General features: G+C 44.2%; 2 long non-coding RNA genes and 1 other non-coding gene across 3 annotated transcripts; 1 reads left to right on the top strand and 2 right to left on the bottom strand.

The window, feature by feature from the left end:
- Window positions 1-144: 144 nt before the first annotated feature.
- Window positions 145-1,121, bottom strand: LOC123595102. Its single transcript, XR_006711040.1, has 3 exons — window positions 1,106-1,121; window positions 1,051-1,054; window positions 145-265 (listed from the first exon to the last, which is right to left on the bottom strand). It is a non-coding gene; the product is annotated as an uncharacterized LOC123595102 (long non-coding RNA).
- Window positions 1,122-11,406: 10,285 nt separating this feature from the next.
- LOC123594858 lies at window positions 11,407-13,508 on the bottom strand. The gene is made up of 3 exons (XR_006710909.1): window positions 13,404-13,508; window positions 12,775-12,961; window positions 11,407-11,788 (listed from the first exon to the last, which is right to left on the bottom strand). It is a non-coding gene; the product is annotated as an uncharacterized LOC123594858 (long non-coding RNA).
- A 1,425-nt stretch (window positions 13,509-14,933) lies between these two features.
- On the top strand, window positions 14,934-15,040 carry LOC123595607. The gene has a single exon (XR_006711275.1). It is a non-coding gene; the product is annotated as a U6 spliceosomal RNA (small nuclear RNA).
- The last annotated feature ends 5,536 nt before the right edge of the window (window positions 15,041-20,576 follow it).

Here is a 20,576-nt window from a genome sequence, read left to right as displayed (position 1 = left end):
TTGCAAGCCAGAGCTGGGGTCTCTGCTTGGCCGGTGGGCTGCCCCTCTGCCTCGGCTCCCTCCTGCCAGTCCGTGTAGTGCGCACTGCCTCTCCGCCCTTCCTACCTTCTTCCTTGGACATCTCATCTACGCTTGCCTCCAGAGAATCCATTCTGCTAGTCTTCTGGTGATTTTCTGGGTTATTTAGGCAGGTGTGGGTGGAATCTAAGTGATCCGCAGGACGCGGTGAGCTCAGCGTCCTCTTAGGCCGCCATCTTCCCCTCGCCTCCATTTCATTCTGCACCTCATTGATAGAATTTTTCAGCTCCTCATGACTGTTTCCTAGTCCCTTGATATCTGTAGTAATAGATACTCTGCTGTCCTATATACTTATTTCAATCCCAGCGATTAATTTTATGACTATTTTTCTAAATTCATGGTCCATTATAGGACTTAAATCATTTTTGATCAATTTGTTAGCTGTCACTACTTCCTGGAGTTTCTTTTGAGGAGAATTCTTCCGTTTCATCATTTTGGACAGTCCTTGGAGTGGCTCAGAACTGCGGGGCACTTCCCTTGTGCTGTCTGGAGTAACTTATGTTGGTGGGTGTGGCCACGGTCACACCAGATGTCTATCCCCAGCCCACTGCTGGGGTCACAGACTGATGTGTACCTTATCTTCCCCTCTCCTAGGGGCAGGAATCACTGTGTAGTGATGTGGCTCCTGTCTGGGCTACTTGCACACTGCCAGGCTTGTGGTGCTGCTTTGGTGGAATCTGGCGTATTAGCCGGGGTGGATCCGAAAGGTGCACAGGGGCATGAGGGACAGGCTTAGCTCACTTTGCCATCAGTGGTCCCCTGTGGGAGGGGCCCTGCAGCACCAGGATGGAGGCAGACCCGTCAGAGGGATGGATCCACAGAGGCATAGTGTTGGGTGTTTGCATGGTGCAAGAAAGTTCAATGACGGGAACTGGTTCCCTTTGGGATTTCGGTTGGGGGTAGGAGAGGGAGATGGTGCTGGCCAATGCCTTTGTTCCCTGCCCAGCTGAGCTCTGTCTTCTGGGGCTCAACACCTCTCCCTCCCGGTTTCCTCTCACCCTCCCGCTCTCCGAGCAGAGCTGTTGACTTTTAACATTCCAGATGTTAAGTCCTGCTGGCCGTCAGAACTCAGAGTCTGGCCCCTCCACTTTTGCAAGCCAGACTTTGGGGGCTCTGCCTTGCCTGGCGGGCTGCCCCTCCACTGCCTGGCACCCTCCCGCCAGTCTGGGTAGTGCGCACCACCTCTCTGCCCTTCCTACCTTCTTCCGTGGGCCTCTTGTGTACGCTTGGCTCTGGACAGTCCTTTCTGCTAGTCTTCTGGCAGTTTTCTGGCTTATTTAGTCAGATGTGGGTGGAATCTAGGTGATCAGCAGGACGTGGTGAGCCCAGTATCCTCCTATGCCACCGCCTTCTCCCCTATTCTCAGTTATTAAGAGTCTCTTATGGTTTGGCTCCCTCCCTCTCTAACTTTTTTTTTTTTCTGTGCAATTTTTAATGAAATCAAGTGTATCACTGTTTTCTCTTATTGCTTCTGGATTTGAAATCATATTTTAAAAAGTTTTCTTCACTGCTAGCTTATAGAGGAATTTCACTGTGTGTGTGCCTTTGTGGACAGGTGGGAGAGGAGATGGAAAAGGGTCACATGAGTGTCAAGTGTAAGAGGAACTCTGAGCAACCATCATGTGAGAAATCTGTAAAAACCATTTTACTAAATCAGGAGAGTTAGATGTTCAGACCAGAATCTTTGTCCTGTGCTTGTCTTTGAGAACTTGGTATCTATTATTTTCTGTGTTCCGTGGATATGGATCCAGACCCCCATAACTGACAGAGAAGGTCTTACATGAAGCAGAAACTCCATGTCATCTCAGATCAACCTGTCAGATGACTAAATGGGTGGAACCACCCTCCTAGGGATATGACAGACATAAAGCCAATTCCAAAATGTACCATTCTAACAGAGCAAAGGACTAAAGGGGAAGTAAAACCTCCAACTCATCCTTTACTCTCTATGAGTGAAGTTTAATCAGGAGAAGGTTATAGTCTGCTAGTCCTATGCAAAAGTACAGATGTGTGAGTTGTAAGGTGGCACCTTTTGTCAGATTACAACCTCTCCCACTCAACCCTATAATTTCCCATTTGGATGGTGGGTTTCTAGGACTCGGGGGTCAAGCTTGTACTGATCTTGCTTGGAAGAGAGATCATACCTTATGGGGTGGGCACTAACATCCATGCTGCTTCCTGTGGGCATTTCCAACAATGCAAGTCTGGAGATGAAGAGAGGTAAGGTTACGATGCAGATGTAGTCTTAGGCTGATAGTGTCTGGCACATAGTAGACACCCAATATAGAATTAATTAATTAATTGGTTAGTTAATTAATTAGATGTAGATGTAGGCATAAACAGGAAGCGAAACCATGCATGTGTCCTTTTGGTCTTTTTATGCACATATAAAGTTTTCATAAAGAATTTGTATCATACTGTACTTGTCATTCTGTAATGTGCTTTGAAGAAACATTTTGTTTCTGTTTATAAAAAAGGCCCAGGGTGGCAGGGGAGGGGAGCTTTAGAAAATGGAGAACAGTGCTACCTGATGACCGGAGCCAGCAATGCAGGTGTGAAAGTCTCAACTATGGAGATTGGCAAAGGATAGGGGATGGAAAGGGCTGTGGTATTGGTGGTGAGGGAGGAAGGTGAATAGATACCATAATATAGGCCAAGATTTCTAGACTTTTCTACTCACTGGCACCAATCCTTCTACTTTCATTCCCATCCTGGGATCCTCAAGCTCTGGTCGGGAAATCCAGCCCCTCAGTGAACTAAGTAGAAAGTTGCATGACTTAGTGTATGAATAATTGGTGTGAAGAAGTTTGAAACAAAGAAACATACACAAACACATATACATACAGAAAACTGTCAAATAAATTGTTTTGATCTGCTTCCAAGGCCATGAATATGTATCATATTTGTAATCACCTCGCAATTATTTTATGTTTTTGATATTTTATTCAATGTTTCCATATTTCAGGCACTATAAAAATGCAAATTTATAAAATAAACATATCTCTCTCCCCAACAATGCATACACAGTGAATTATCATAGACATCTATTTAGCATACTATTTGCATTCTACAGGATATGAACAGGTTTCTAAGTTGCTAAATAAACATATAGCTACACTATTATCTTGTGACTCAGTTGCTGATATGCCTGTTTCACAAAACTTTATCCCCATACTTTGTCAGATTGCCAGTTAATACTTCTCTTTGTCTGACACATACGAGAAACATATAAAATGCATATTTAAAAGCTGAAATTGTTATGTCGCTCCCTTCTGTCCCTACCTTTTGCCCACCATAACACAAAGATAGTCTCTATTAACTTAGCAGTGCCTATTTCCCAAATTTTTCTCTGTATGTATTGCACTAATCTATTTAATCACACTCATACCTATACACCTATGTTGATATATACTTTTTGCAGAAATGGGGTCATATTTTGCTTTATACATTGTGATATCCCTGTTTCACTTGATATGGTTTATTTTCTATTTATTTACTTATTTAGAGTAGCATGTTTTCACGTGATTATTAAGAATTTATGTTCCTTCTTATGGGCATCCACTCTTGATATCATTGACCTATCTCTATTGTTTAAGAATATTTTGTACATTGAATACGTAAACAAGTGTCTGAAGGTAGGTTAGAAATGATCTCCCCCAGCTTTTCACATGCCTTTTAATGTTTGCTGTGCAGACAACATTTGATTATTTTTAATGAGTTTTCGTATTTTAAAAGTATTTCCGTGCACTGTTTGAACAAGAACAAGTGAATAATAATGCCTTCCGAGATGTGGAATGATGGCTCATAGGACAAACAGGGAAGAACCTAATCTTTGTGTATTAAAGAATTTAATTACAATACCGTTTCTTGGATTTTGTTACTTAACTTTTAATGTCTGTTCCCTGATCATTGGTAACTATTGGTCTCGCATAGAGTAGTTGGGATTCAATGAGATGAACTGTAAAACACCTTTCATATAGTAGTTGTCCATGTTAATATCCTATAGCTCAGGTTCCTTTTCCAAAAGGCAACCATTTGTGCTGCTTCCTGGGTCCAATTCAACACCCCACGAATCAGCCGGTCTATGTGGCCCCCATAGCCAGGCCTCTTGGCTCGTGACTCATGGTGCAGGATTTCATCCCCACCATCATCTTCATGCCAAATGAGGACGTGACACCGCCCAGTTTCTATATCAGGAGAGTTTCCCACTATCAGTCCTTAAGCCCTCAAAATCCATCACCCAAATGGGAGACTTCTGGTTGGCCTGTGCAGATGGCAAGGGGTAGATGTTTGATTCTGGAACATTTACACAGCTCTGCGAGTCTGAGGTTGGTCATCTGTAAAATGGGACTAAGGGTGCCTACTTCCAGACTTGTAAGAAGAAAGGGAGAAAACCTCAAAGAATGTCTGGCATGTAGCAGGACTTGAGGTGTATTACTTCTGGACCACACTGCCTCCTCTGCCCATAAAGTAGAAGATTTGAAACATTATCTGGAAATGTAGCAGCAAGAAGTGAACTTTGGTCCCATTTCATCATTTCCTATTCCCTTCATGCTTTCCTGTCTCCTTAGTTTCCTTCTACTTTGACATGGATGAAACAATTTTTTACTGAGCCCTCAGGAAGAAGAAATAATATGGGAGAAATAATAATAGTAACAGGTCAACTATAGAAGATGGGAGTCATCAAGCATGTGTCCCAGTTGCCAGACCCATCACTGACCACGGGACCTTGGGTGACTTCCCTCCCCTGTGCTGGCCTCCAGCCTAACACAGAAGAACACTCAATGTATACACAGGGGTTAGGGCAGGGGCTTTTGGGTCAGAAAGACCTGCGTTTGATGCTGGGAACCAGTACTTCCATTATCTTGACCAAGTAATTTATCTACTATATGTGCTATAATTGTTGGTATCTTTTATTATTGTTGTTAGTATACTTGCTTTAATTATTCCTACCACCCAGCCAAAGTGTGAATGATAGAAGTGGGGATTAACTGCCAGACAGTACAAAGTTACAGATGAACTCAGCTGAGGGTGGGGAATACAAAAAGTCAAGACAGAGAATAAAAGTGAAGTAGAGAAGCACAAGGCTCTCTGGGTACCATTTCCTGTGCCCATCCTCTCATGACCCTGGGAAGTTTCTGACCCAAGAGCACTCTTGGTTTTCAACTGAAGACAGCCACAACCTGAGGGCTGCCCTGGAGCTATGGGGCTAAAGAGCTAAGTCCTCATCAGCTCCCTCCCCCTTCAAGGGCCACCAACATTCACCCTCCATCTAAACCCATCTCTTTTCCCTTTTCTCCTGCGTTATCAAGGAAGGTCTACCTATGGAACCTCCCAGAACTAACCCTGAAGAGTGTTCCCCATACAAATGAGTTTCAAACCCTGCAGTCTCTGAAAGTTGCCCTGCACACCAGCAAAGGAGTGGAAGGGACTCTGAGGTAAAGACGGAAATGCCTACCTCTCAGAGATAGGTCATCTCCACATTGTGTATACCTGACCTGACTTTTATAAGTAATGACTTTATACATTTCCTATACACAACCTATCGATATAGACTCCTCTCTCTCTCTCTCTCTCTCTCTGTGTGTGTGTGTATGTGTATTTTACTGAAAATAACAATCTTCAGCTTTCTTTTCTCATTTAGTATCTCATCTAATGTTTGCAGTTACATTTTTATAGTTATCGTGGTTGTATAGCTTTTCATAGATTGGTTGGACACTCTTATTGCTTTTAATAACAATTCTAGGTTAATATCAATTTATGATCTCTTTACTGATTTCTTTCGATATCAAGGACATTTATCCTATGTCATCCATGTATATGGGTAATTTTTAGTTCCCAGGTTTTCATGTGCTCTTTAATGCCATTTCCCTCCCGCCCCACAAAAGGTATCTAAGTTCATTTGTATGGCTAAGCAATTATACTGTTCTCTGTATAAAAACATTTTAGTCATATGCTAGGGGCACAGAACACCATCTCCAGGTTTACCAGGGTAACATTCCCCACCTCGACAGCTACGTGGCCCTAGGGAGCACACACACAGCCTGGGATTTAGGGGGTCCAGGATTTGAGACCCTACCCCGCTGTTCTCAAGGGGTCTCTGACCCTCTTTGACTTTACCTTTGCCTGTAGTACAAAAATGCCTGCCTCAAAATGAATTTTGCAGGGATTTGACATAACAGGCAACATCATTCTTTATTATCAAAAGAATCAGGAATTCTGAGTGAGACAAATATGCACAACAACTAGCCCTTTGGGTGGATTAGTGTCAGTTAACTGTTGGCTTCCCAACCCCAAGCAGACCTCCTGCTCCTTCACAGGGTTATACTTAGACTGGAGGAGAAACACAACAAAGATGACCACATCCAAGAGTTTCTTGTCAGGGCTGTGTTCTCAGCATCCTGAATCAGCTTAGGTGAGGGCCTCCTCTGGAATCGTGTGCTTGGCCTGGAGGAAGTAAAAGGAGGAAGGTGGGAGATCAGCAGAGCCATGAGCCCTGAGTCTCATCCCCAGGTCACCCAGTTTCCATTCACTTGGCCTGAATAACCGGACCTCACCTTGGGCCAAGTGAGAACCAGTGTGGTCCCAGTGGTTGTCACAAAGTCCCCTGGGGTAGAGAAAAGTCAGATGACATCCATTAGGGCTGCCATTTCCCAATCTATGCAAGGAAAATATGGCTCCACATTTACTGCAACATATGCAGTAGAATGAGCCCTGTGTCAGTGTGTACTGGGAAAACTCCTGAAACCAAAACATCTGTCAATAAAGGAATGAGGCCCACAGAATTCATAAAAGTAATGTAAACCTGTTCAAAACAACTAGGTAATTTAATGTGTATGGAGACAGGAATGTTCAGGGTGACAATGAGTGAAATAACCAAGCAAAACAATTACCTGCAAGTTCCCATTATTGCCTTCTTGGCTCCTGCCAGCTCCTATCTGCATGCCGCCTGACCACTCACTTCTTAGACCACTGGAGGTTCATCCCAGACTGGGTGGTGAAAAAGTGCATCATTCCTGCTGCTCCTGAGAGAAGGTGGTCAAGAAGCTTCAGGAAGGTGTGGGAACTGGGATAGAGAATGTGTTTTGGGTCTCCTTAGGGCTGACGTCCCTCACAAGCAGAGTTATCATTCACGATGCATACACTGGGCCAACATGAGCCCTGGGACAGCTGGACACATAGACAGCCCCACTCCCTCAACAATGGTCCTGCTTCCACTGCCACTCAGCAACTACATTCCTTTCATACCCCTACTGTTCCTGCCCCCCCCCCCAGATTGCTTGGCTGATACCTCTACCCCTGCCACAGAGACCACCTTTGGAGAGATTATCTACCAGTTTCGCTAGATTAGGAGGCTTAACCACACCTCAGAGATGGTTTTATACTCTCATTTCGTCTGTAAAACAGCCCAAGGAGTGGACTGTATAATCCTCATTTTCAGAGGAAGACCCTGGGTCACAGAGGGGTCCTATGACTTGACCAAGGTCGCACAGATAGTGGGTGTTGGGGTCTGGAAGAGAACCCATATTCCGATTCCAGAGCCCATGCCCTTACCACTAGGCTAGACTCCTTGGATCTACCTGTTGGCTTTCTGCAATATTGAGAAAATCCCAAGGGCTACACAACCACATTCCCACACCCCTGAACCAAGGCTGGGCTGGGAGTGCCACCCAAAACACAGCACTCACTTGGAATTGCTGACAGGGGTAGCAGTGAAAGTCTGGGTGAAGGTACAGATACAAGGTACAATAAGTGAATGTGGTTGAATGTCACTTATATGTCAATGACACTTGGTGGGGAGAGAGAGAAAATAGGTTATGAACAGAACCCTGAGAATTTCTTTCCACTTCAACAACAAACAACAATACCCCCTTAGAGTTGCACATGCTTGACACACTCACACAGCATTCCCCAGTCAGGATCTTATATGATACTCATGCTGAAGGGGACACAAGTTCCTGGGAATCGAGGTGTCAGGAATTGGGAGAGCAACAATAGGAGCGATCTGCTCTCAGTGACAGGAATGTTACTATGTGCAGACTCTGTGACAGCCACTTCACAAGTTTATTTGATTCAATTTTCACAGCTTCCCAAGAGATGGATATTATTGGGCCCCTTCTGCAAATGAGGAAAATGAGAGGTTAGGTAATAGGCCCAAGTTTGAAAGGTAAGGATTTAGGGTGAGAGCCATCAAACCCCACAGCCTGTTTCCCTAACACCCTGGCACCCAAGGTAGGAATGAAAAACATGCAGGTGTTGGGCTGGGGGCCCACTGGATGGGTGCTGGTTGAAGGTTTGTCACCTGTGTGAACTCAGTCTGAGCTGGGCATGGGGAACAAGGCAGCCACAGGGGCAGGCGACCATCCCCAGAAGGAGTAGAGGGTCAAGTCCCAGGTCAGCATGAAGCTGAGGGCCTGCGGTCCCCTCTTATGATCACCGCCTTCCCTCCTGATGGCCCCAGTACACCTGTGTCTGCCTCAGTCGGTTCCTTGCCTGAGGGATTATATTCGTTGTCGGGCTACCCATGGATCCTCTGAAGGACCGGTTTGGATGATGTGAGATGTGTGGGGGTGGGGAAGGAACAGTGCCTCTGAGAAGCCTCTCCATCTGTCTCCTCAAACACCTCTGCTCTCTGACTTCCATTCCTGCCTCAGGAAGTCCTCTGCTCCCTGGCAGTCTCCCACTTCTGGCTCCCTGACTCAGGGAACCCTGGTTTGTCTCAAGGAGGGCCCAGCTCCTGGCATTGGGTCAGAGGAACGGATGTCATGATGGCAGCCCCCCAGGACCTCAGCCCTCAGCATGGGCAGGAAAAGCCACTATGGCATCCTGGAATTGGAGGAGGGGACACATTTGGTTCAAGGAAAAGAGGGTCCCTCTCAGAACAAGGGAGGGAAGCACCATCTCAGCAGGGAGTAGGAAGGCCTGTCTCAGCATGAAACCCTGGGGTTGAGGGCCCTTCTCAGTCCAAGGCACCATCACCTGGCCCAAAGTGGTCACTCTGGTTCTGGAGAGGAGATGGAGCCCCGCTTCCTGGAACACACTCATGGGAAGGCATGTGTCTTAGTCTGTTCAAGCTGCTATAACAAAATACTACCAAGTTGGTATCTGATAAATGACAATAATTTTCTGCTATCCACTTTGTAGGCTGGAAAGTCTAGATCAAGTCACCACCATGGTCGCTTTCTTGTGAGGGCCCTCTTCCTGGTTCATTCCTGGCATCGTTTTGCTGTGTCCTCACATGGTACAAGGTGTTGGGGATCTCTCTGGAGCCTTTTATATAATGGTACTCATTCCATTCAGGAAGGTTGCACCCTCATGCCCTAAGCACCTCCCAAAAAACCACCTCTTGATACTATCATCTTTGGGTGTCAGGATTTCAACAAATGAATGCGGTGAGGTGGGGGACACAAACAGTCAGAACATAGCAGTATGTTAGGGAAAGCTAAGTGCAGAAGGATAAGAAACAGACCCCAGACCAGGAAAACAGGTAAGCAGGTCACAGGAAGGAAAGGAGACCTCTAAGCACAGGTGAGAGAGAGAGTAGAGAAGTCAGGGCACATGGTCCTCCTCATAGCTGCTGCCTCCTGCAGATGGGCACTGTCAGGTAGCTCATGCTCCCAGAGGCAGAGGTCCCCAGGAAAGGTGTCACAGATTCCCTTCTAGCCACAGCTCCCACACTTTGTCCAGCTCTCAGGCTGACGTCTGCTGAGAAATATGGGGAGGAAGCTGGAAACGAGTCCCAGGGAAAGAGAGACATGTGGGCCCCTGCACCCCCAGCCCCCACTTTTCCACACAGGTACCTTCTCCTGCCTCCTGTCATCACTGATAAACACTACCACCCACCGTCAACCCCAACTTTGATCTGGCTCCCTCTTCCCACCTCGTTCTTGGAGAGCTTCAGGATCTTGACTGTGGGGACCATCTGTATAATGTCAGACAGGCCATCCAGCCTGTACAGTTTGTTGTTGATCGAGTTCAAGGACAACAGCTTTTTGTGAGAAGGAGTTAGAGTGACAGTTACTATCTAGGGCCTCAGAAACAAGTCTTCCCTCCACACCATTCGTACCATCCTCTACCATAAAAACAGCACTGGCCATAAAGCCTCACATCAGGGGGAACTCTTTTCAATGATCTTCAGGGTGGCAGCCATGCATTTTCTTCAATTCAGGATTATATCAATATCATGGCCCACCAAGTCTTCAACAATCTGAGAAGAGGCAATAGGAAGGCTGAGAGGGGTCCAGGGCCAGTACCAACCCCTCCCCACATTGTCATCCTTTAAGGCTCCCTCCCAGGCAGATCCCTGCCCTAGCATTACTGCTGTCAACTGTACCTGGGCCAAAGCAGAGCCTCTGGAGGTCAAGAGTTTGCTGGGAGACATCATAGTGTTTGTTCATGGTCAGCTGCAGAGAGAGATGGAGAGAGCCACTGTGAGGCTCTGGTGGGGATAGGGAAATCGGGGGCTGGAGGAAGAAGAGGTAGGTCTGGGTGTGAACACACAATGGGCCTTGAGTCTGCATTACCTTTAGATGTTCCATTTCTTCTGGCTCCAACTCATACCACACAGAGTAGGGTACAGCAGAATGACTGACGAAGAGATATCTACAGAAAGGAGGGGTGTGGTAAGCACTAGGAACTCTCATTCTAAAGAAGACAGCTAACCCCTGGCCTGTCCTCCTTCCCCAGGACTAGGTGCAGGTAATGTCCTTGACACAAACCTTCTGGTTCTCCTCGTTACACATCTTAGAGCTGACACCCTTCAATGCAGAGGCAGTGTCAGCATCCTGGACAAAGTTCTAGGCCTGTGTTTTCACATAGTGGAACTACAGGTGGCAGAAGCAACAGAAAAAGTGCTGGAGAACCAGCTCTCCCCTTTCCTTGTGCCCACTCCCCTGGCTTCAGCATTCTCTTATACATCAAAAGGGGTGAAGGGTACACTGCAATGGCTCAGGATTGAAATCAGTAGCCATGTATTGTCATACTTTCTTCCATAAGGCATGTAGGGGGTAAAAGAGAGGATAGGAGAGAAGAGTGGCAACATGGAATTAAGACTAGAGAACAGATCCTTTTCCAACCACCTACTGAGCTTGAAAAGAAAGTGCTAAAAAAAAAAAAGGATCATTGACATAATTTCATATTTTGTACCAAATATGGATTTCTTTATTTTTATTGTTTTATTTATTTATTTATTTTTTTTTTTTGAGAGAGAGAGAGAGAGAGAAAGCATGCTCAAGTGGATCAGGGGCAGAGAGAGGGGGACAGAGGATCCAAAGCCGGCTCTGTGCTGACAGTAGTAAGCCCGATGTAGGGTTTGAACTCGTTAACTGTGAGACCATGACCTGAGCCAAAGTTGGACACTCAACTGACATTAGCCACCCAGGTGCTCCCCCAAATAGGGATTTATTAAATTCCCTTTCTCTCCATTCAAAGCTCTCCTCCAAATAAACACTTAAGATATTAGACGTGATCTTCCTTTTATAAATTTCCAGGAGATTCTACCTCATGAAGACCCTGCTTGCCCCTCAGATAAAGTCTCCAGAGACTCGACCTCCATCTCCCGCACTCATCTTGAGCCAAACTGAGACATCCAGTGGAAAGTTGCTCCATCGCCTTGGGTGCAGTTTTCACCTTTGCTTTTAGCCATCCTCTACTCTTATCCCTTTACATCATTTCTCTGAACCTACCCTTAGGTGACCGAGGCAGATAACTCCTAGAAGAAAGAAAAAGAAAGAAAGAAAGAAAGAAAGAAAGAAAGAAAGAAAGAAAGAAGAAAGAAAGAAAGAAAGAAAGAAAGGGACACGTTACAAATCTCACCTGTTCCCAGCAAAATAATCTAGCATCTCTACACAAGACCATCACAGCTGCCCTGACCTGTCTCTCCTGCACATTCCATATGTCTTGCCAGAACTGTGATCTTGAACCTACTCCCATGGTTCCATCTTGCCCGTTCACCCTCATTTATCTCCATGGAGTAATTCTTTCTTTCCTTATGTCCACATTAGCATGGACAAAACTTTAATAATGCCCCTGGCCCCTCCTATGGTACAGTTCGTTGGCCTAGTGGATGCTGTGGGGAAGTGGAGAGAAAGAAGAAATCCATGAGTTCTAAAAATGATTTCTACACTTTTGCCCCACGAATACCAAGACTACCATTAAGGTTGCTCAACCATTAATTAATGCCTACACTCTGTCATGTTGTAGGAAAAAAAAAAAAGATATAGTTAACTACAGGGTTACGTATTCCACTGCCTAGTACAAATCAACCATGATGACTGATCACTTAACATTGTTAAAGAAGAGACAACAGGCCCCAAATGGAGTCACTAATGCTAAGCTTGTGTCACCTAATTTCAGGTGATTACACCTAATACAGGTCACCTCATTGACTTAATACCTAACCTAATTGCAGTTTCAGCCTCTCTCAGGAATGTAATCTTAACTAGTCAGTCTGGCATCTCCTGGTCAGTACTAGTGAGGTAATCTGCTTAATAGGCCCCTGCCATCCCCCAAAAGGAAGGTCACCTTGTCTGAAACAATCCACTATTTGTCACTAATTTCCTTGTCCTGTTGCTTTCTGCCTATAAAGGTCTTCCATTTTGACCAGCTCTTAGGAACTTCTTTCCATTTGCTAGATGGCATGCTGCCTAATTCATGGATTGTTGAATAAATCCAATAATATCTTTAAAATTTACTCACTTGAATTTAAACACTACCTTATTTGGGGTTGTACATAAGTATCATTCATTGCTGCTTCTCCCTCTTGTTCATGGATTCATGAAGATGAATGCCAGAAATGCCATGTTTGTATCAGCTTTCATACTTCCTTGGGAAACACCCAGGTATCTAGGTCCTCTTTGAAAGGAATGATGTCTATCAATGTACTCTGAAATCAGGAAGAACGGTATAAAAACAGCAAAATTAAAACCAAATCAAGGTAGAAAACACATCAATGGCCTGAATAACAGAGAAAAGTCCTGTGATAACTTTTATGGGTAGTGAAGAAATATCGTTGACTTTTTTCATCTAAAAAGAAATATAACAACAACATGCTTAAAGTTTGGAAACCTCCACTGTGGATCTGCTTCCTGGAAGATGAGAGGTAGGGAGCATCCTCAGCCCGGGAGAGAACAAGCACACAAAGAAGGGTTGGGCAGAGGCTCCATTCTGAGATCTTAGTTCCTGCTCTGACATTTCCAGGCTGGGTGACCTGGCACAAGTTAATTACTGTCTATAACCCCCTACTCCAACCTGAGCTCTAAAGCAATAACAGAATCTACCCTGACTGTGTGGTGCTATGTTTCAAGAGTCAAAGGCAAGTTACCCACTTGGATGGAGAATTCTATAAACAAACAATTAGTCTGAAGAAATACCCAGCATTAAGCCTGGTGAGACAAAATGATGGAGGATCCTGAAAGAGAAAGGACAAGAGTTGAAGGTGTCGTAGAAAATAATAACAACGTATGTTCAATTGGTCCCAGATAAAAAGGAAAGGCAACAGTACAGAAGATATATTTAAATAAATGATAGTTGGGAAGTTTAAAAAGTGACCAAAGACATCAAGTCACAGATTCACGAAGCTCTGTGTTTGTCAAGCCTACAGGGGTATGAGGAAAACCAAACCTAGGCCTTATTGATTATCTCAAAAGAAAGGAAAGGAAAAGGAAATTAGAGCAGGTAAAAATAAATATAAAGCAAATATTAGGATGACATGTTTAAGCCAAATTATGTATGTTAATGCCATTACATGTAAGCAGATGAAATATTCCAAATCGAAAGGCAAACATCAGGCTGTATAAAAATTCCGTCAAATGCACCTTAAAAGAGATACATGTAAAGTTTATTGATACAGAAAATTAGGGGAAATGGCAACTTAAACATTAACCAACAGAAATCTAGTATACCCATCTTAATTGGGTATGCTACTATACCCATCTTAATTGGTCTTTTTGTCCCTCCTGCTACAAAGCTCCGAAAATTCTTGGAATATTCTATGTTGAAAATGATAAATCTGTCTTTTTTATGTTAGTGGGATGACTTTTGGAAAACACCTAAGGTTGGGGGTTGGTTGCTAGAAGAACCCACCATGAGATTAGAGGGTTAGAACTTTCCATCCTACTTCCCTGACCTCTAGGGAAGGCAAGGGGCTGGAGACTGAGTCCAATCACCGATGGCAAATAATTTAATCTTGACCATGTAATTAAGCCTCCATGAAACACCCCAAAGGACCGGGTTCAGAGATTCCAGGTTGGTAAACTGGAATGTCTCCATGTGCCACTGTGTCGTGCCCCAAACCTCACGGGGACAGAAGCTTCTGCGTTTGGGGCCTCACCCCATGTATCCCTTCATCTGGCTGTCAATTCCTATTCTTTAATATCCTTTGTAATAAACCAGTGATGTAGTGAATAAACAAGTTTCCCGAGTTCTGTAAGCCACTCTAGCTAATTAATCGAACCCAAGGAAGGGGTTGTGGGAACCTCTGACTTATAGCCAGAGTGTCAGAAGCACAGGTAACAACTTGGACTCGAGATTAGCATCTAAAGTACAGGACAGCCTTGTGGGAATGAGCCCTTAACCTGTGGAATCTGATACCATCTCCAGGCAGATGGTGTCAGAATTGAGTTACCTTATAAGACACCCAGCTTGTGTAGGAGACTTGCTTGAATATGTGTGGGGGGAAACCCACACATTGGAATTGGGTACAGTATATTAACACCTAAAACTGACAGAAGTAAATGGAAAAATGGACAAATCCACTATCACAACTGGAAATTTTAACACATCTCACTGAGCGATAGCTAAAACAGGGAAACAAAAATTCAGTTAGATGAATTAGATTTAAACAATGTTAGTAACAAGTGCTTGCTTCAGCAGCACATATACTAAAATTGAAATGATACAGAGAAGATTAGCATGGCCCCTGAACAAGGATGACACTCAAATTTGTGAAGCATTCTGTATATTTTTTAAAAATGTTATTAACCAATTTATTTACTTAACTGACATGAAACATGGCAGAATAAGTCACATGCTGGGCCATAAAGGAAGCCTTGGGAAACTTCCAAGAGCATAACGCAATCTAGCCTGAGTGGTTGGTGTGAAGATTCAAGGATAATGTTGGGTTCTCTGCCACTCTCCTACCTTTACATCAATCGCAAGAACATTAATCTCCAACAACCCCCTGGCTCCAAAAGACCCTCTCCACATACCAAACCCGGACCTGAGAGGAGCACATGACTCTGGCCTTTAACCTCAACTAGATGTCTTAAAATATACCTGAGATTTGCTGTAATCAGGTACAGTGAGATGGCAGACATGGAGCCAATGTCCTTGAAAGACGAGTTTATTACCTACAGGTCCCAAGAGGAGGGGACATACAATAACACTCAGGGCCACACGAGGAAGCTCCTGGTGGAGCTGTCAGGTGGCAGACAGAATGAGGGGAAAACATGAACCAGAATCTTTATTCTGGTTTTATGGAAAGGAACGGGAGAAGCAGGATCAGTATGCTGAGTAAAACTTTGGATTGAAAAGTTGGAATAATTTTGGTGGGCTCTGAGTGATAAGGGTGGCCCTTAGTTGTCCAGTGTCTGGACTTGGGGTGATTTAAGGAAAGGAGAATATTGGACTGGGGTGTGAGAGTTTGATAAAGGAGGTGGCTGGGGGTGTGGGCTCTGGATTTGCTGGTTTACATATCAAAACCATGCTCATAGGCAAATTGATTGCTAGCTCAAGGAATTAGCTCACCCTAGGAGACCTAGTTCCTCACCAGGTCCACAGGCTCTTGTGGTATCAAACCATCAGAAAATATAGTTAATAGAAAACATGATGAATACACCAAGGGTAAGATTTCACCTCAGTCATAACCATAGCCATAGGAGGAGAGGTTTTCCATGTAGAACTAGGATAGGTGTGTCATGGCCCATTGGGGTCATGTCCTCAGAAGAAAGGAAAACACTCAGCCTGGGCACTTGCCACCTCCCATCCAAAGGGGGATTACTGGGTTCCTGTTGGATGGAGTTGGAGAGGGGGCCCAGAACCCTCCTGGCCTGTGGGGTCCTGAGACTGAGGACCAGCACTGACCAACCCACCCATGGAGTGACCTGCAGGCAGTGACCCATCACCAATGTATTCACAGGGCGCTTATGAGGGTCTGAGGCTGGAGGTTTGGAGAAGATCCAGGAGGGCTGCTGAGGAAGGCAAGAGCAGACCCCAAACCACTTTGTCAGGGCCACACAAACAAGATGGAGTCCTGATAGGAAAACCCTTCCCCAGGGGCATAAGGAAGAGAGCGCTGGCAGCCGGAAACACACACACACACACACACACACACACACACACACCTTCCAGTTCTTACTTCCCCCTGAGTTTTGTGACCAGCCTAATGCCCCAGGAGCTATTTCCAACTGCACCACTCTTACACAGGAAGCCAACCAGAGTCCAGGAAGCCTAAGACCCAAGTACTTGTAACTGCAAATATAGGAGATTCTGTGGCCTATTGTATAACATGATGTTCCTTCATTTTTCCTCAAAAGGGGATTCTGACCACATAGTCACCAGCTCCTTGCCTTTGCTAAGGTTGCTGAGTTTTAGCTACAGGAGTTTCTCTGGGGCCATTCAGATACTACAGAGAAATCGAGACCAGAACTGAGCTCCATGAGATACGATGACGCTGCCATGCATAGCTGCAACTAACTCTTTCTGCAATACAGTTGACCCTTGAACACAGGGTTCAACTGCACAGGTCCGTTTATAAGAATATTTCTTTTTTACACTTCAGTCCTATAAATGTATTTTCTCTTCTTTACGATTTTCTTCATAACATTTTCTTTTCTCCATCTTACTTTCTTATAAGAATACAGTATATAGGGGCACTTGAGTAGCTCAGTCAATTAAGTGTCTGACAGTTGATTTCAGCTCAGGTCATGATCTCACAGTTCATGGGATCAAGCCCTGTGTTGAGCTCTGTGCTGACAGCACAGAGCCTACTTGGGATTCTCTCCCTCTCTCTCTCCTTCTCCTCCCCAGTGCTCTGTCTGTCTCTCTCTCTCTCTGAAAATAATTAAATATTTTTTTAAATATTTTTTAACACTTATTGATTTTTTGAGAGACAGAGAGAGACAGAGCATGAGTGGTAAAGGGGCAGAGAGAGAGACACACAGAATCCAAAGCAGGCTCCAGGCTCTGAGCTGTCAGCACAGAGCCCAATGCGAGGCTCGAACTCACGAACTGTGAGATCATGACCTGAGCCGAAGCCAGACACTCAACCGACTGAGCCACCCAGGCGCCCCATAAATATTTTTTTAAATAAAGTATATAATACATATACAAAATATGTGCTGATCGACTAGTTATGTTATCAGTAAGGCTTCCAGTCAGCAGGGAGTAAAAGTTATACGTAGATTTTCAACTCTAGGGGGGAAGGGGGTCAGCACCCCTAACTTCCACATTGTTCAAGGGACAACTGTATATGAGGTTTTCTGAAATAAGTGTAAAGTAACAGAAACATTTCAAAATAGCCACATGGCAGGAAATAACCCCGGCACATTCCAAAGAGGTTACACACAAAACAGCTGGAGGGTCTAAAGGAAACAGCAAACATTTGGTGGGTCACTATGAGGAGAATAGGAAGAAAAGATTGGTTTTTCCTTTTAAAAATGTAGTTTTTCCCTTTAAAAATGGCAGAGAAGTGGGGGGACGGAGATTTTCCTCATCCCTCAAACACAGTCATATTGAGGTCAGATCACTTGGGATACCCAGAAAATTGATCTGCAGAGTGGCAAGAAGGATCTCCACTGTTCAAGGAAGACTGTTTGGCCGGATCAAGGTGCATGTATGTGAATTGGGGGAGATAAAATGGCACAACCATGGAAGGGAGGGAACCCTTTCTGTGGAGGGACAAAGGGGAGAGAAAGAGAGAGGGGTTGTGAAAGTGCAGCATCTAGTTAGCACAAGAGGAAAACCTCTTTGGACCACGGACTAGGGAATGGGAAATACGGAGAGTGCCAGTTTTTTGTTTGTTTGTTTGTTTTGTTTGTTTGTTTGGTTTGGTTTGGTTTGGTTTACAAACAGCCTTTGGAGCCAAACCTCAGAGGTTTCCTAAGTGTGTGACTTTCTCATGGGCGGAGCCAGGAGCCATGCTCCTGGGGTAGAGGGAGCCAGCCCCAGAGTGCATATTGTGGTGTAGCGATCTCAGGGACACACTGGGAGAGAATAGTCCCCTTACTGGAGAACATTGGGAAGAGGGTTTATTGCCTCTCCAAGGACAAAAGACCTTACAGGGGCCAAAGGCCTTTTATCAGCAGGATGGAGAGGCGCTAATCCAGAGCAGGGGAGAGGAGCCACTGAGCTGGGTCCTTTAAGACACTGGGTTTTGAATCCCAGCCAAGCGCCAAGAAGGCACAGAACTATAGAGCAGGACAAGCTGAGTGCCCTCTTTTTTCTGTGAGGGCTGCCTGAAAAGGCTGCATGGTTTGAGACACCCAGTCAAGGGAGGAGAGATTGGGATGTCACCATTTTCCCCCACAACAACACAGTTGGACTTGAGAGAGTAGCACAGCTGTGTCCAGTGGAGGTGGGAGACGCTGATATCAAACCCTGCCCCTCCATACCTGACAACAGCTTATTTACTAGAGCAAGACTGACTGACCCAATACAGCCAGGCTCTCTCCCAGACCAGCACAGCCAACAGCCCTAGGCACCAACAGAGAACTCTTTTGTGTTTGTTTGTTTTTCTTTCCTCCCTCTTCTTTTTTTCTCTTGGAACCAGGCTCATAGTTTCTGATTTGTTTTTGGTCAAATATATATATGTATATATTTCATCAGGCATTGTTATTTTGGTTTTTTTTTTTCATCTTATCTCTTTCTTCTTCTTTATTTTCCTTTCCCTTTCTCTGGAATTAGCTTTATAAGTTTTTGATTCTCTGGGTTTTTTCTTCCTCTTTTTTTTTTCTCTTTTTATGGGATCAGGCTTCCCCCATTTTTTTTTTATTTTATCTTTTGTTTGTTTGTTTAATATCACTTCAACAAACAAATCAAAGCACACCTAGTTAAAGGTCCAAAAACTTCACCCCTACAAGAAAAGAGGAGGTCTGCAGAGGACAGACAAGTGGAATAGAGCAGCCAAAATGCAACAACAGAGTGCACACAACATACACCGGAAACACTTCCTGAAGTACCATGCCCTGGACAGGATATGACCCTTTTATAATATAGTAGCATCCTCAGGTGCAAGACACATAACAAGTTTTAAAACCCGCAAAAGGCAGAAACTTAGCCAAAATGACAAATGGAGGGATTCTCCCAAAAAGAATGTTCATGAAAAAATCACAGCCAGAGAATTGCTCAAAACAGATATAAACAATATATATAGAATTTAGAATAACAGTCATAAGACTAATATCTTACGGGCTTGAGAAAAGCATAGAAGACACCAGAGAAACCCTTGCTTCAGAGATCAAAGACCTAAGAACTAGTCAGGATGAATTAAAAAATACTATAATTGAAATGCAAAATAAACTAGATACGGTGACAGTGAGGACTGAAGAAGCAGAGGAGAGAATAGGTGAAATAGAAGATAAAATTATGATTAAAAAATGAAGTTTAAAAAAAAAGATGGAAAGGAAATTACTAGATCACAAGGGGAGAATTAGAGAACTAAGTGACTCCAGGAAAGAAAACCATATTCATATCACAGGAGTCCCATAAGAAAAAGAGCAAGAAAGAGGTACAGAAGGTTTATTTGAACAAATTATAGCTGGGAACTTCCCTAATCTGGGGAAGGACACAGGCATCCAAGTCAAAGAGGCACAGAGAACTCCTTTCAAAATCAACAAAAATAGCTCAACACCACAACATATCATAACAAAACTGGCAAAATACAAAGATAAAGAGAGAATTCTGAAAGCAGTTAGGGACAACAGGCCTTAACCTACAAGGGTAGAACACATAAGGGTAATAGCAGACCTCTCCACTGAAACTTGCAGTCCAGAAGGGAGTGGCAGGAAATATTCCATGTGCTGAACAGGACAAATATGCAGCCAAGAATCCTTTACCCAGCAAGGCGGCCATTTAGAATAGAAGGAAAGATAAAGACTTTCCTAGACAAACAAAACCTAAAGGAATTTGTGACCACTAAACCACCCATGAAAGACATCCTACGGGGAGCTCTGTGAGTGCAAAGCTGCAAAGACTACAAAGGAGGAGAGAATATCATTACAAGTATGAGATCTATAGATAACACAATGGCACTAAATTCTTATCTTTCAATAATCACTCTGAATGTAAATGGACTAAATGCTCCAATCAAAAGACATAGGGTATCAGAGTGGAGAAAAGAAAACAAACAAACAAACAAAGAAACAAACAAAAAAACCCAAGATCCATCTATATGCTGCCCACAAGAGACTCATTTTAGACCTGAGGACACCTGCAGATTGAAAGTGAAGGAATGGAGAACCATCTATTATGCTAATGAATGTCAAAAGAAAGCTGGAATATCC

The sequence above is a fragment of the Leopardus geoffroyi genome, chromosome X (assembly GCF_018350155.1).
Source record: "Leopardus geoffroyi isolate Oge1 chromosome X, O.geoffroyi_Oge1_pat1.0, whole genome shotgun sequence".
In the NCBI taxonomy this organism is placed as follows: Eukaryota; Metazoa; Chordata; class Mammalia; order Carnivora; family Felidae; genus Leopardus; species Leopardus geoffroyi.
This window is presented reverse-complemented; position numbering and strand designations above follow the sequence as displayed.